This window comes from Balaenoptera physalus (assembly GCF_965194825.1).
Source record: "Balaenoptera physalus genome assembly, chromosome: 7".
Classification (NCBI taxonomy): domain Eukaryota; kingdom Metazoa; phylum Chordata; class Mammalia; order Artiodactyla; family Balaenopteridae; genus Balaenoptera; species Balaenoptera physalus.
Genome location: NC_138886.1, coordinates 45,810,118 through 45,827,428, shown reverse-complemented (window position 1 = coordinate 45,827,428; position 17,311 = coordinate 45,810,118).

Sequence of the window (17,311 nt, the reverse complement as noted above, 5' to 3'; positions counted from 1 at the left end):
GTCACAAAGCCTTATTTCTTTAAATTTGTCTTTAAAATGCATTTGAGTCCTTTTCTACTGGTGAGAGTTACGTACTACGTGGAAATTCAGAAGGCCGACCAGCCTAGGAACCTTGAAGAAGTCACTTCATCCTCTGATCCTGGGCTTCCTATGTTACAGGGTTACAGCGATGTAAAATGTGCCCTGCCAACTGGACACAGAGTTGCCATGAGGATCAAAGAAGTTAGTGCAAATACACAGGAGTTTGTAAACCTTAACAAAGCACAGTACAAATGTAGGGTATACAGTAGGATTAAAATGGGTGTCTTTATTGATACTAAATATAGATGTTTCCAAAAATTAATTTATAGTTTAAATGGTAATCATTAATTCTCACTTGAAGTCATTTCTTAGATGTCACTCTAATATGGTGTGTTCCTCTGAGTGTCTCTCTTGATCTGTTCTAGAACATGTATAACTGCAAACAAGTAAATGATTTCCCTAAGTGACAGGGAAAAAAATATGTTGCATTAATATAGAGAAAGAAACAAGAGAAGAAGAGTAATGGATTAAGTGAACTAACTTATCAAATGCGTTCATTCATTCACTAAATAGACTTGGAGGATGCATAGGTTCAATGGCAAGAATAAATGCAGCCTTTTGACACAGGCAGACTGACCTGTGATTCAAGTCCTAACTCTGCTGCATACTAACCATGTGAGACCTGGGTCAAATCACTTAAACCAGTCCTTCCCAAAGTGTTGTCCCAGACTTAGCAACATCAGCATCACGAGAGAACGTAGTAGAAATGTAAAATCTTCAGCTGTACCTCAGGCCTACCAAATAAAAAATCTCTGGGAGTGGAGCCAAGAAATCTGTGTTTTAACAAGCACACCATGTAATTCTGATGCATGCTCAAGTCTGAGAAGCACTAAATTGTACTATCTGAATAGGTTTCTTCACCTATAAAATAGAAATAATAACAATTTTCTTATCAGTATAATTATAATTATAAGAGAGAAAATATATGCATAGCCTAGTACATGTTAGAGTTTTGCTCAATAAATAGAGTCAATAACACTATCCTTTCAGACACATTTCAGATGCCACCCAGTCCCTCAAGCCGTTCTTAACCCTTTACGCAGGCATCACCTCTCTACACTTATTTATACTAAATAATCCCAATTCTGACTATAGGCTATATTACTGGTTGTGCATGTGTGTGTGTGTGTGTGTGTGTGTGTGTGTGTGTGTGTGTGTGTGTGTGTGTTATTGGCTAATTCCCTCTCCAGCATTATAGGTTTCTTGAATTTGGAGGGCATTACTCATTTAAGACCTCTTGGTATATTTAACACATAGCACAATGGTTTGTCTTCCTGTCCAATCAAATGTAAATAATAACTGTATGCTAGCATGTTCTTTAGTGTTAAGTATAGTTTTTACTCAATAAGGCAAATTCATCTCAAGTTATACATTCCTTTATCCCTGGATAAGATATCACTCAGACCCGTCACTACTGCCTGGGCATGAGATTATTTGGCTTTTTACCCTGTTGGCCACTTTCTTAAATCATCTTATGGTTGCAATAATGGTGGTTTAATAATTCGTACCATGTACTATTGGCCTAGAGGGGACTGACTGGAGAAATTAGTCCTAATAAAGGGATACAGATCACATAGACTGTGCTTTAGTGCTATTGAGAAATTACTCAAACAAGATGATTATGTGTGATTACCAAAAACTCAAGCACCTAAAATGCTGTCTTTGAGAACACAGACACTGGATGTCTAGTCATGGGCAGAGTCATCAACAAATTGTACTCTCTTCAGAAGCCAAGAAAGCTGAAGAAACTATCTAAAGGAATTGGGTTTAAGTGCGCTCTTTGAAGCTAACAGGAAATAGAGTTCAATGTGTGCCAAAGTTAAAATGCTCTTACTCAAGGCTAAATTGGATGTGGTCACAGTTAGTGGAGACCATTTACTATCATTTATGAACATTTCAGATCCTTTCAATGACACATGGGTAACTATTATTTGAAAGACCAAAAAGGAATAAGTGGGAAAAGATGAAAAGATGACTAATGCAAACAGGCTGGAGAATGTAACAGTTTCATCTTAACTATTGTTTATGAATTTGTAAAATGACAGAAACAGTCATGTGCCAGTTTACTTGCTTTCATTTGTCTTCTTACTAAGTTTCTAAGTTAATACCATATATTTAAAACATATTTCCAGGATGTTCATTTTCTTGAATTCATTTAAGGCAGAGGCAAAAATTGAGACAAGGGAAAGCATTTGAGAATTTTTTTAAGGGAACATATAACATAATGTAAAGAAAGGAAAACTTAGGTCCAAAGAGGACAAATGACTTCTGGAAGACCACACAGCAGATAGGAAGCCAGGTCCTCCACTCATTCACTGACCCTCTACCTACATGCATCCAACCATTTTGTGTCCCAACACATTAATGAGAGTATTGAACTATGCCATAAGTTAAGGTCTAGAAACATTTAAAAAGTATTTTGTTAATACGAGATTTAAACGTACACAGCTATTATAGCTCATAATATTTTGAACACGTAATCAATAACATCAACAAAGTTACTCAGTACAATACACTGAAAAGCACCCTGAAGGACATACAAAGAAAACTGACACAGTTTCTTCTCAAAAATAACAAAATTGACTGAAGCTTGTATATTGACAAGTCAACAGAATTACCATAAAGATGTTTGTATATGTAAGTGCATCAGTTTAAGCATACTTTCACAAATATTATAAGTTGATGCTTATCACTATCCTATGGAGAATTTAGTACCATTGTCTGTATTGTTTGACCACTGACTACAAATTTTGTGCCTTCTCTATTATAGTTACCAAAATAAATAATACCATCTTAGGTCAGCGTAGAATTTACAGATTACCAAATGTTTTCACAAATATGTTCTCATTTAATCTATCGGTAAGGACCTATTTAGTAAGGACACTATTATCATCCTCATTTAACGAATATGACAAGAGTGAATGCATTGTGTTTAAGTTGTCATTGCTTACAAATTAGAGTGCACTTCAGAAGTCAAATCATGCAGTCTCCCTTTGACATTATGCTGCTATGGATGGGCAGAGCAGGAAGAAAACTCTTTTAAAAGAGCCATTAGGAAAGCTTTAAGAATATAGGTTTAACATAGTTATTGAATTCTATTCAAATTTTTTGCTTTTATATTTTTGTCTCTTTGTATTGATATATGAAACTCCTTAAAAGTAGGGCCTATGTCTCTTCTTTTTTCCAATTATTCGTAATCTCACCTGAAATCTGATTAGACCAAATGCTGAATATATTCAAAACAGAAATGTGCATAGTTACTCAAACTGGATAGGTCTACAGAAATGTTTACTGGATAGAGAAATTACTTAACTAATAAGTAAAGCCTTGCCAATATTCAAACAAACCCATGTCATGTGTCTCTGGATATGATGTATTGAGAAAGAGTCAACACCACACCTATGATATTTCTGCCAAAATTACCTAACATAAATCTAATCATAAGGAAACATCAGAGGAACCCAAATTGAGGGATAGTCTACAAAATAAATGGATTTTACTCTTCAAAATCTCAAGATCCAAAAAGAAAGAAAAGTTGAAGAACTGATTAGATTAAAAGAGACTAAATAGATGTGACAAGTAAATATTGCACATAATCTTAAATTTGATCCTAGACCTGGAAAAAATAGCTATAAAGCATTATTAGGATAATTTTTAACTTTTAAATATGGAGTATGGATTAGATAATTGTAACATATCAATATCAAATTTCCTGATTTTGTTAAATTAACTGTAGTTATGTGAGAAAATGTCCTTGTTCACAGGAAGTTCACTTAAAATTATTTAGGGTTAAAGAGGCATGGTGTCTCCAACTTACTTTCAAATGGTTCATAAAAAACAATGTGTGTGTCTGTGTGTCTGTATACATGAAACAATTAGTGAACCTGCGTAAAAAGCAGAGTGAAGTTCCTTTTACTCTTTACTATTATTACAAACTGAAGTTTGAAATTCTATCTAATTAAAAGAATACCCAAGAAAATGATTTGCCTCTAAAACATGTGTCACTTTTCTCACACTTATCTTTCAAACTATTATAACAAAGAATTCTAATCAGTACTGTCTTCCTGTTCATACTCCCCTAAAAAACTTGGAGATAAACGAATAAATTATCAGTAACTAATAAATAATAAACCAATTTGAAAATTCCATTTGATTAAAATAGGAAAGGATTAAACTATGACTATGAAAAAACTGTCAGGCATTAGTTTTCCTAATCAAATGTCAATGTCATCATCTGCATTCCTGATTTATAAAGCACATGAGGTTTTTTCATCAACAATATCTGGTGCTTTTATTTCAGGTGCTCATCAATCATTTTAATGCAGGAATTTTAGAATATGATTCATTCACAGTTCAGTTAACAAAATCAGGAAATTTGATATTGATATGTTATGATTATCTAATCCATACCCCATATTTAAATGTTAAAAATTTTCCTAATAATGCTTTATAGCTATTTTTTCCAGGTCTAGGATCAAATTTAAGATTATGTGCAATATTTACTTGTCACATCTATTTAGTGTCTTTTAACGTGGATCAGTTCTTCAACTTTCTTTCTTTTTGGATCCAGACTGGATCATTTGAAATTTTAGGTAAAAACATCGTACTCATTGATTATGCTAAATTATAAAAGTTCTACATATATATCAACATACATCATCAAAAATCAACAAATATTCTCTCTCCTCAGAGCTGCATTCAACTAAAGACTACTACATTTTATTCATTTTTGAATGCATTTATTAAACAAATATTTATTGTTTGTCCATTCTACTAATAACTAAGAATACAATGAGGCCACCAAGATCTCATCCTTTAAAGATACAACAAAACAGGAGTAAGTAGAGTACAGTTAACAGGAAATTAGAATAAAGCATAGAATAATGCTACAGCTGGAGAAAATGCAAGATAAAATGGGAGCCCGTAAGAGTGACAACAAGTCAAGTCTTAAGGGGTAAGTAACCTAAACCAATAACACAAGACTTAGTAGGAGTTAATAAACCCTGTAGAGTGGAAAAAATATATCAGGCTGAGAAATAAACACGTGGAAAGCAGTAGTTACAAAAGAGCATGGGCAATTTCTGAAAGCTTCAGTATGACTGGAGCAGGAGTTGAGGATGGAGATGTTAACAGAGGCAAAATCATACAGGACCACATGTGCTGGATTGAGGAGCTTGAATCTTGAGGACAACGAAGAGACACTAAGAGTTTAAAGGAGCAGAGAGGCAGAGTCAGATTGGCCTTTTGGAAAACTTCACTGAATATCAGCCATTCTGAACATTTGTTTTGAGAGACAAACTTTAAATACAAGGCCACAATCTCTTAATTGAAACCCTTAGGACCAGATATGATTTAGAATTCAGAATATGTTGGACTTCTGTAAAAGTAATAAGGTAAATGCCCTGGATATTATATAAGACCCCTCAGAGGGATATGAAGCAACACACTACAATCAAATACATGAAAATATCTCCTCCATCAAAATGTATAAGTTTCACCTTAAATGAAACTAATTAGTTCAGATCAGGTTTGTCGCTAAAAGGATTAAGATGAAACATTTGGTGTCAGAGCATTTTGAATTCAGAATTGAGAATGGGGGATTTTGGACATATATCAAAAATGTTAAGAGACACACATGAAGGCAGTGTAAGTCTGAAAACCAAAGCAAACAACTGAGTAACAATTATGACTCTGACATTAGGGTAGTATAAAAATGATTTATGGTGTGTAGAAAAGCATCCGGACTGAATTTGATTCATCGGCTGCACTTCATTTCTGTGTCTCTGTTTAATAAACTTAGTTCTCCTGCTTCATCAAAGACAAAGTGTTTTTACATGTTTTAGTATACACTAGATTTTCCTCTGGTATAAATTCCACATTATATTATGACTTGGAGCAAGCTGCACCCCAGTTTTATATGTCCTACCCTGCTCAGCATCTTGTCAAACTATTTTAACACTTTATTTATAAAGCTCTAGTTAAAATAAAACTCACATATTCATTAAAATCTGGTGACACAGCCTATGGATAGTTTGAATTATATCCTGTGCTATAGACTAACAATGGAGAACTACGGGGGTAGAAAATGAATTGTTAGAAGGAGCAAGATTCCATCCAAGAGAGCTAGTTAGGAATAACCATGCAGTGATGCCAGAAATAGGTAACGGTCATCTTAACTGGGGTAACTGCAGTAGTGTCATTTGACCTTGAAACACAGATGATTCCTGTCCCACTAGAGCACAGGGCAGAAAAAAAGGAACTAATTGTTAATTTGGCAAAAGAAAGAGTATTCATTTATGATTGGAGGTATTTTGGAATGTTTCTTACAGGAAGAGACTTTTGTCTTGAATCTTGAAGGATTTATAGACAGTCTATAAATCAGTGGAAAGGATGAGGCAGACAGTTAAGTCTAAGGGAGAGATAAGAACAAAAACATCAAGATATGTCTAGATGAAGTTTGCAAGATAAGGTAGGGGGTGAAACATGAACATTGTCACATTAAGAAATTTTATTTTATTCTATAGATGATGGGGGCTGCGTACCTGGCTGCAAAATAAAAGATAGGTCAAAACCAAGGAGGTAAATCTCAACAACCCTAATATTCTGCATATGAGATATTGTTAAAAATGTCAGCCTTCAAATACACTGGTTCTCTGCAATACTGATTTTGTATACACATACATATAGTATTTATGTGCGTGTTTGTACATGTGTGTTTGTGTATGTATTCGGCAACCTCATTTTCTAGAATTTAAGAATTCAGCTCAGACGTATTTCATGCATAGCAACCCAACCATAGACCCTTTAGCCTGACTACCCTTCAGCAATGAAAATTTAGCCATCTTTTCCTGAAATAAAAGCAGCGAGGTGATGTGTTCCTTGGCTTATGTGGTGAGAGGTCTCTCTTGAGGCCCTCTGCTGCGTTGCCCTGCCTTCTTACTAATTAATGCTTCCCCTATTTGTAAACTTCTTTAGGCAAAACAATCTCCTTTCAAGGTGCTTTATAATGTCATTAGATTTCACATTTGTTTTCAAATGCACCACATTCATGAGCAGGATATGCAAGCACTGGTTTTCTCCAAAATGAAGGCCCAAGAAGGAAATTCCTTTCCACAGAACACTCGACTACCTTCTCCTTATAGCTCTGCTTCTTAAATGAGAGTATGCCATGCATTTGCTATTTTTTCCTACCTGACTTTTTTCCATGGACAGGAAAGAGCGTGCAATAAGACTAGTAGGCTATTGAGGTACCCACGCTTTAACTGTGCATGTCAGGGCCACTATGACATGATAATGTTAGAATCCAGAAAGGCAGGTCTCAACAATGATCCCTGGCATTGATATCTTGATAAAGTAATAGCATTTTATTTATTTTTCCTTTTAGGAATATTCACCAAAATCTAAGAGTCACACGTGTTTGGTCCATGAAGAATAACATTAAGGTCATACTTTTGAAATATATAAAGTTTCACCATTTCATGAGTCCAAAATACATATCTTCTCTTATGGCTGCAGTATACACCACATTGAGAATCTCAGAGTGTATTCTGGAACAATTCTCTGAATACTTCAAGCACCCTGGTATATGCGACTTAGTTTCTCTCAGCTTAGTATTTTGTTTTATTTATTTGTTTGACTGCTCATTGTGAACTGATGAGCAAATAAAATTTAATCTAATCCTTTAGCCTCAACCCTGTGAATGCTAATAGCCACATACATTCTGACTCTTAAAATGTTCAGCACTGATCCTTCTCAAAGGATTACTAAAATGAGCATAGGAATTACGGTGCAAACCTTGTACCCTATTACTAGCATCCTCTAGAATTCATCAAGGGAGGTAAAAAAAAAATTAGATACATAGATAGATAGACAGATGATACCATTACTGTGGAGCTCCCAGGATCTAAGTTAGCCTGAAAATACATTTCATACATTTTTGCCAAATGCTGATTAGCCAAGTAGTAAAACAAATCCTTAGCTGAAGCAGAGACCAAAGCCAAAATCACCATCATAGTACAAAATTTGGGGATGAAAGAATGAATCTGTAGTCCTATAATATTAATTATCATTATGATTTCATTGTTAAAATACCTTAGAAATCATGTTTAAAATAGGTTTATAAACACAGAAAAAATAATTTCTCTGTGAGGAATTCTTAGAATAGTACTTAAAAATTGTTGGCTTGAAAAACACCTAATATTCTCATTCCTGTGCTATCTGGCTGATGTGCTTCCCCAGTATTCTGCATCTCACTTTGAAACTTCAAAAATCTCAGAATCTCCATGGTAAAGGGGAAATTTATTCATATAGTATCTATTTTATTTAAATTTTATTTAACTATTTGAAAGTTATTAAATAATTTGTAGGTAAAGCACTTTCACAATCATCAACTACTGAAGCATTTTATTCTTGCAATGATACATGCATTTTTAAAAACCCAGTTACTGACAGAATTTCAAAATATAGATCCTGTAAGGATAGTTTCACTCAAATTTGCATATAGAATGTTTATCTATATTTCAATGGGAATGTCTTAATCATTTTGAGTTGCTAGAACAAACTACCATAGACTGGATGCCTCAACCAACATTTTTTTTTTCTCATAGTGCGGGAGGCTGGAAGTTTGAGATCAGGGTGCCAGCATGGTCATGTTCTTAGTGAGTGACCTCTTCCAGGTTTACAGATAGCTGTCTTTTTGCTGTGTCCTCATAAGGCAGAAAAAGAGTCAGCTAGCTTTCTGGCCTCTTCTTACAGGGACTCTAATGCCAAACATGAGGGCTACACCCTTATTACCTAATTACTTCCCAAAGGCTCCATCTCCAAATACCATAACACTGGGATTAGGATTTCAACATATGAATTTGGGGGTGGGGGACACAAATATATAAACCACTGCAGTAAATATTCCAATTTTAACACTAAATCCTAATGACCTATATGTTTTTATTACTGATATGGTTATACTGATTATTCATCACTGGGTATCAGAAGTGATATTTAAAACAGGAATTCAGCAGTACAGACTTCAAATAGTTAAGAACAAAGCCAAGGCCAAAAAGCAGACGTTAGAAAAATATCAAAATGAAATCCAAAATTCAGAGCATCCCCTAACTTAGCCATTTGATAGAATAAAAAAATCCTTATACATTTTAGCTTAATGCCTTCCTTTCTCAATTACAATGATTCAAGGTTTCGTGTGTTTGTATGTGTATAGATATAAATAGATACAGATATATCTGTGGTTTGTAGGTATTTGTGTGTATGTATATGTATATATGTGCATGTAAGTGAGTATGTATGTATGTGTATTACATTTGCCCCCTGAGAAAAAAAGTGAAACCTTAAATCTTGGTGCTTTTTTTTTTTTTTTCTTTGTTTTCTTTAGAATTCACTGTGATTTTTACTCTTGGCCAAATCACATTGCAACTTCTTCAGACAACCGAATTATGATCTAACAGTATTTTGAAGGTCAACATCTCATTCATATGTGTAAAAGATTATTTTCATTATCAAACATTATTTTCACCATCATCATCACCACCCTTTATGTAAGAAATAACTTCCAAGTCAGGGACATATCTGATTATAAGTTCTATGAAGGATATATTCACAGAAAAAATATTTATATCAGGATGCCCTTTCAGATTTTTCTGTGTAAAGCACAGTCTCTGCCTTGAGGCTGTGCCAACATGACTGACCCATGAATGTTCTTTGTAGAACAGCATGTTGATCAAAGTTAACATTCATTCTGAAACTGTTTAGGTAAAGCTTTCAGAAGTTAACCAATCACTCCTGACTACCTTAGGTAACAACAGGCTTTGTGTAGCCCAAAGGAGCAAGTGAGTCTCCTGTGATGCTGTGTGTGTGGGTGAGGTGGAGGGGGCTGTGGGTTTCCTATGATGCTCTTCAAGCTGCTTAAAAGTAAAAGTGTATGAAGTAATTTGTCTGCTTTTATGGAGAATTAATATTTAAAATCTGAGGAGATCAAATGCGTCTAAAAGAGTTGTAAGCATGTGAACCCAAAATGAATTCATACACAATTGGTTTAAAATTTATCAAATTGGCTCCCTATCTTCCCATTCTCTTTTGAAGCAGTTAAGATCCTAAGGTCCCCATGCTCCAGGAAAAATGTTCAACACAGTGAGTGTCCAGAACCAGCTGTATTTATTTTCCTACAGTATCTCATCTCACTGATATTCAACTTCACCAGTGGTTTCCCATGACTGACTTAACAAACTATGACTCTTCTAAGGATATCGATTGCTCTATTTTTCAGAAAGACATTATATTAAATAATTTCTTGACATCTTACACATCATTTTAGTTACAATTTTGATAGAGGTGAATGAGGGAGTCACTAAGAAGGAAAAAGAATGGAAATAATTCTGAGCCATTACATTCATTTTCTTCCCCTGATTTCTTTTTCTAAACAGAATTAGGATTATTTTACTTATAAAAATAGTCTATGTATAACAAAATTAAATGTATATATTTATATTACAGAAGGCCATGACTCTGATGAAAATGTGCTCCCACTAATGAAATATTTAACAGCCTCAGCCACTCCTTCTCTTGGTACCACTCTCTGTTGTTCTGCTCTCACTGGGCTTTTCCAGTTCCATGAGTGTATGTCACACAGGAAGTGATAGGAAGTCATGGTCTGTATTTGCAATGAGGAGATAGGAGCACAGTCATATATCCACCATACCCTGAAATAGGATAGTGGGGGAAACTGACAGGATGAACACATGTGCCTGATGAGACTTTAAGAGTAGTGCTTTCATTTTGGAAAAGATAGTAAGCTGAGTAGATGCACGTGAAACTCTATGACTGGCTGGAACTTTGTGGTGATGTTTGTTGATTATAGACAACAGTCATTCCAGGTGGAGGTCAAAAGACTCAGGAGTGCTTAACTTATAGTATCTCTGGGTCAACTATTCTCTTCATTCAAGAAATTGTAGGGGCTTCCCTGGTGGCGCAGTGGTTGAGAATCTGCCTGCCAATGCAGGGGACACGGGTTCGAGCCCTGGTCTGGGAAGATCCCACATGCCGCGGAGCAACTGGGCCCGTGAGCCACAACTACTGAGCCTGAGCATCTGGAGCCTCTGCTCCACAGCAAGAGAGGCCACGATAGTGACAGGCCCGCGCACCGCGATGAAGAGTGGCCCCCACTCGCCGCAACTGGAGAAAGCCCTCACACAGAAACGAAGACCCAACACAGCCAAAAATAAACATAATAAATAAATAATAAATAAAAATTAAAAAAAAAAAGAAATTGTAAGTATTATTATAATATCATATGATATTAATTTTATAATTGGGAGATGTCAATTTCCCTTATGTAATTGCTAATATGAGTAATACAAGTAAAAGCACATGATTTCCTGGCTCATTCTAAATATTATATTAAATTTATTAACATCTACTATTTCATAAAATTATCTTTATTTGTCTTGAGTTACTTAAACTTGGGGACTTTTTAAAATTGGCTCTTAAACATTCTTTAGACACATAGACCATTGGAAAAGAATAGAAGGCCCAGAAATAAATATTTGCATATATAGTCAATTAATTTACAACAAAGGAGCAAAGAATATACAATGGGGAAAAGATGGCCTCTTCAATAAACAGTGTTGGGAAAACTGCATGACCATATGCAAAAGAATAAAAATGGATCTTTATCATATACCATACACAAAAATCAACTCAAAATGGATTAAAGACTTGAACATAAGACCTGAAATCATAAAACTCCTAGAAGAAAACATGAGGCATTTCCTTGACATTGGTTTTGGCAAAGATATTTTGATATTTACAAAAGTAAAGGGAACAAAAGCAAAAACAAACAAGCGTGACTACATCAAAGTAAAATGCTTCTGCACAGGAAAGGAAGTCATCAAAAAAACAAAAAGAGAAAAGGTAACCTATGGAATGGAAACAAATACTTGCAAACGACATATCCAATAGGGGGTTATTATCCAAAATATACAAGGAACACAACTCAATATCAAAAAAAAAAAAAAAAAAGAAAAGAAAAAAACCAAAAACATATAGCTGAACTAAAAAATGGGCAAAGAACTTATATAGATACAAATGTCCAACACATACATGAAAAGGAGCTCAACTTCACTAATCATCAGAGAAATGAAGTTTAAAAATACAATGGGATATCACCTCACACCTGTTCGGATGTCTATTACCAAAAAGACAAAAGAAAACAAATGCTGGCAAGGGTGTAAAGGGAACCCTTGAACACTGTTGATAAGAATGTAAACAAGTACAACTACTGAGGAAAACAACATGGAAGTTCCTCCAAAAATTAAAAATAGAACTACTATGTGATCCAGCAATTCCACTTTTCTGTCACATCCAAAGAAAATGAAAACAGGATAATGAAGAGATATCTGCACTCCCATGTTCACTGAAGCATCATTCACAATAGCCAAAGTATGGAAACAATCTAAGTGTTGGTCCATGGATGAATGGATAAAGAAGATGTAGTATATATATAAAACACACACATATATATATACAACAAAATATCATTGAGCTTTAAAAAAGAAATAAATCCTTCCATTTATGACAACATGGATGAACGTGAAGGGCATTCATTATGCTAAGCGAAATAAGACAGACAGAGAAAGGCAATTACTGCACAGTATCATTTACACACAGAATCTTAAAAAAAAAATCTAACTCACAAAAACAGAGAGAAGAAAAGTGGTTGCCAGGAGTTGGGAGTTGGGGGAAGTAGGAAGAGGTTGGTAAAAGGGTAAAATCTTTCAGTTTTAAGATGAATAAGATCCGAGGTTCTAATATATAACATGGTGACTGTAGTTGATGAAGTGTATTGTATAATTAAAATTTACTAAGAGATTAGAACTTAACCATTTTACCAAGAAAACAAACAAAGAAAAATGGTAAATACGTGAGGTGATAGATGTGTTAACTAGATAAGGAAAATACTTTCATAAGGCATACACCTATCAAACCATCACACTGTATACTTTAAGTATCTTACAAATTTATTTGTCAACTGTATCTCTATAAAGCTGAAAAAATGTAATATAATTGGTAGCAATACCAGTGCATATTATGGAGGAACACAAATCATAGAACAGCTCTTTTAAAATTATTCCTTTGGGAATAAGTGCTAATTGCCTGTAATATAAAAAAAGAACTGAATTAAAGTATATATTTGTATTTCATGTTATTTGAGAGGTAGTTGTGGGCATAATTTTGCAGAAAGTCAATAATATGTTAATTAATAATATATTATATATTATATTATATATTATATTAATAATTAATATATTATTCCAGATAATTAATATATTATGTGGAATAATATATTAATAAAATGAGACTTTACTCTTAACCCATATTATAATCCTGAATAATTTAGGGGAAGGGTTTTTATATACTACCATTAAGTTTCAAGGTAGTACTAATTAATTTACTAATTTTTCAAGAATAATATGCATATTACTTCACATATAATTTCAGAAAAATAGAACTACCAGACATTAGAAATCTATAAAATTCAATAGAAGATAACTTTACTGTTTTTTATTGCTGCATGTCTACATTTCTATTAACAAAAGGTCAAGGAAATCTTTTGTTTTAAGTGCTAGGTAATACATTTCATTTCATTTTAAAAGACAAGAATTTTTCTATAAGTTATTTATATCTGTCTAACATATGAACACATCTTATATTGCCTTTTTCCTAAACCCTCTGATTACTACATTCTTGCTTTCTTTTTGCCACTCCCTTTCATTTTTGTTTTTTACTTTTCATTTTTTCTTTCTTTATTTCTCTGTTAATGTTGCCATCTCTCTGTTCTAATCTATTTTTGGTAACCATCTATTTTAGCCTCATACTCCTTTCTAAAGCCTCACCCTTCTGCTATTTTCCCTCTAGATTTATTTTACCTTAATCTATATCTTTGTTGAAACACACCTCAACTTTATCTCTGTAAAAGACTCAGAGCCAAGTGAAAATAATGAGAAGAGAGAGCTTTTAAGTTCATTAAGAAATCTTGAGAATTTTGATGGTGTAAAATATACACATTTTATAACCAAGGTTTTCCTTCAATCATTTATTGCATTTTGATTATGAACTTGGAAATGAATGAAAAGCCTCAGAAAATCAGTAATTAGGAAGCAAACAAGTCAACTGCCTAAACCAGATTTCTTTGAATCTAACATTCAAGATATTTTGAACCCCACACTTAAATAATTTTCACAGCCACTTTATTATTATTTTTCTAAAATATTATGGAAAGCCACAGTGCAAAAGAAATAATTCTCTTACTACAATAATTTCACCAACTTCCTATAATATCTCTGCCAATTTTGGTTTTCTGCTCCTCTTCACTAGCTTTCATTATGCTTCAGTACCATGCAGTTAATCATTCTGAGCAATAATTTTGCATTAAAATTTGATCAGATCACTTAAAATTTTATATTATATAGTTATGGCAAGAACCCAAGATGAATTTTAAAGGGAAAAAATGGGGTTTTGATGTCCTTTAGCTCCCTGAACACAGTACAATTTATAAATAGTCTATAATAAGGAAGCATCAATTTAAACAACACTAGGCAGAGTAAATACTATCATGTCTCCACAGTATTTTCAAAAACTTTAAGAACCTTTATTTTGATATTCATTGAAAACAAAAATATTGCAAGATGAAAATTCTATATATTTTGATATATTTTGAGTAAAGATGAATATTATGATAAATTTCTTTCAGTAGTAATAGGAAAGTGAACATACGAACACTTTCTTTTATTTGCTATAATTCATTTTAAGGAAGAATACAGATATAAAACACTAAAATAGATTCTATTCACACAGTACAGTATCATCTTTATTAACCAACTGTAAATATTTTTGATGCGTAAATCTAAATTATTTGAAAAGGAAGCGACTGATTGAAAATTTACATATAAAATCCTCAGTGTGTAAATATGCTATTAAAATTGGAAGCATATAAAAAAGATAAAGATTGAAATTTGCAACCTAATCTTATTGCACCCTATATTGTCCTGGTATATGTTTTATTCCACAGTATTAAATACACTGTGCTATTTTGAGATTACCAAATGTTTCCAGCAGCCAGAGTAATAGAAATTATCGTCATGCATGGGTTCTATATGGTCACAACAACTTTTACTCACTGGGCCCAAAATTTGAAACTTAATGTTCAGGAAATTCATAAATATAGATATTTGTTTTATCATTTACTGAAATGAAGAAAAAATAAAAATAGAAAGTTCAAAGCACATGCTCCAAACAGGACCCAAAGCCAGGTTTTCTTTAATAAATCCTTATATTTATTGTACATTTTACACCCAGTATTACTAAAAGCATAATTAACCATACAATTACATACATACAATTAACCATACAACTTTTGCATCAATTTTTGACTATTTTCTTCAGTTGATACTATTATAATAGTATGTCTGAATTCTAGAAGAAAAATGTGACTCCACAACACACTCAAACACACACACACATATTTAAGTTATTTGAGGTTTTAGGTAAAAATATCTCTTGGTAGGAACTCAAAAAGGGTTGGTTCTGACACCATAAAAATATTTGTGGGAAATATGTTGACAATCTAAAAAAATAAACGAGCTACACTCATTCAATGAAATATATGATTTATCCATTAATACCCAAATTATCAGTGTATTACAACAGCTCTACAGCAATGTGGTCAGTCTTTTAAAATTCAAGAAGAAAATACAATTAGCTTATTGCTCCAGCAAAGAGATTTGTAAACAATTACTCCATCTACCTCCTCATCTGTCACCATTCACCTAGACAGGACTCTTGGATTTGAGAATACTCTGGGACCAAATCTGTGAAAGCACCTCACACTAAAAACCAATGCTCCAATTTGATGACTTGAATAATGGCCTTTATCTTAATATAAAATTAATATGTATTCATTTTCACAAATTTTTAATAACTAAAAATAAGCAAAAAACAAAATGGGGTAGAAGTTCTAGAAATGATGGTGTGAACATTCTAAATGATTCCTCCTACAGAAAACAATTATAAAATTGAACAAAAATACTAAAAACAACTATTTGAAGGCAATGGAAAATACTACAGGCAGCCAGAAACCTGAGTAAGGTTATACTTTTAAAAAATTCCTACTTCACTGCATTTAAGCCTAAAATACATTGATTTTATTGCTTAGAGGACACTCCATTTTTTAGGTCTGGAAGTGGAGAATTGCAATCTCACTGGTTTCAGGTGGCAGACATTATAATTCAGAACAGCAGAGCAGCTGGAAATATAAGGGAATGCTGGAAATGAGACAACCATAAAAGGACTGCAATCGAAATTCTGAGTGTATTTTTTCCCCAACCACCGACTGACAGCTAATCATTGTAGATTCTAGGGAGACAACAACAAAATCAGTCAGAGGTGAAGGGGACTGAAATTGGAAGAGTACCCTTGAAAGACAGAACTGCTCCTAATAAGATCTTCAAGTTTGCTATGCTTTTGACTCAATGTCTTCCCCAAACTGCACTTAGCTGTCAGCAGAGAATGGAAGCCTTACCAGCTTGAGGTATCAGAGACCAAATCTGGGGACATGAGTATCTGAAAATTCAGGGCACTAGAAGCGAAGAATCACAGAGAAAGTGAAACTGAAAAATCTGAACTGTTATATCTTTTCCCACTATTTTTCCACCTCCCTCGTCATCTTTTACATATGTCTTTAGTAGGAACATAGAACCAAGTGCTGTTACTAATTATTTTTTAACAATTAGAATAGTCTCTCTTTTAAGTGGTGAATTTAATCTTTTAAAATTTTGCAATTACTACTCTGTTTGACTTTATTTTTATCCTCCTATTTTGTGATTGCTCATTTTGATGCATCATCTTTGGTTTTTCTTTCTTGACTTCTATTGTTTCCACGAAGTTATCCTTCATTTTCTCTTTTCCTTTTTTACAACTTTGAAGTTTGTACATGATATATCTATATTTTAGGTATTGTCCTTAAAATTTACTTAAATATTTTACATAACAAAATCTAACATACTCAGTTTTTCTATCTTCCTCCCAAACAAAACTGGATCATCCTCAATGAACATAATACCATTGTCTACAATATTATTAGTTTTATCTTTATGTCTACCTCAAAAAAGTTGCTATTATTATTTTATCATCACTATTTTACATCATAAGTACTTTGAGTTGTCTA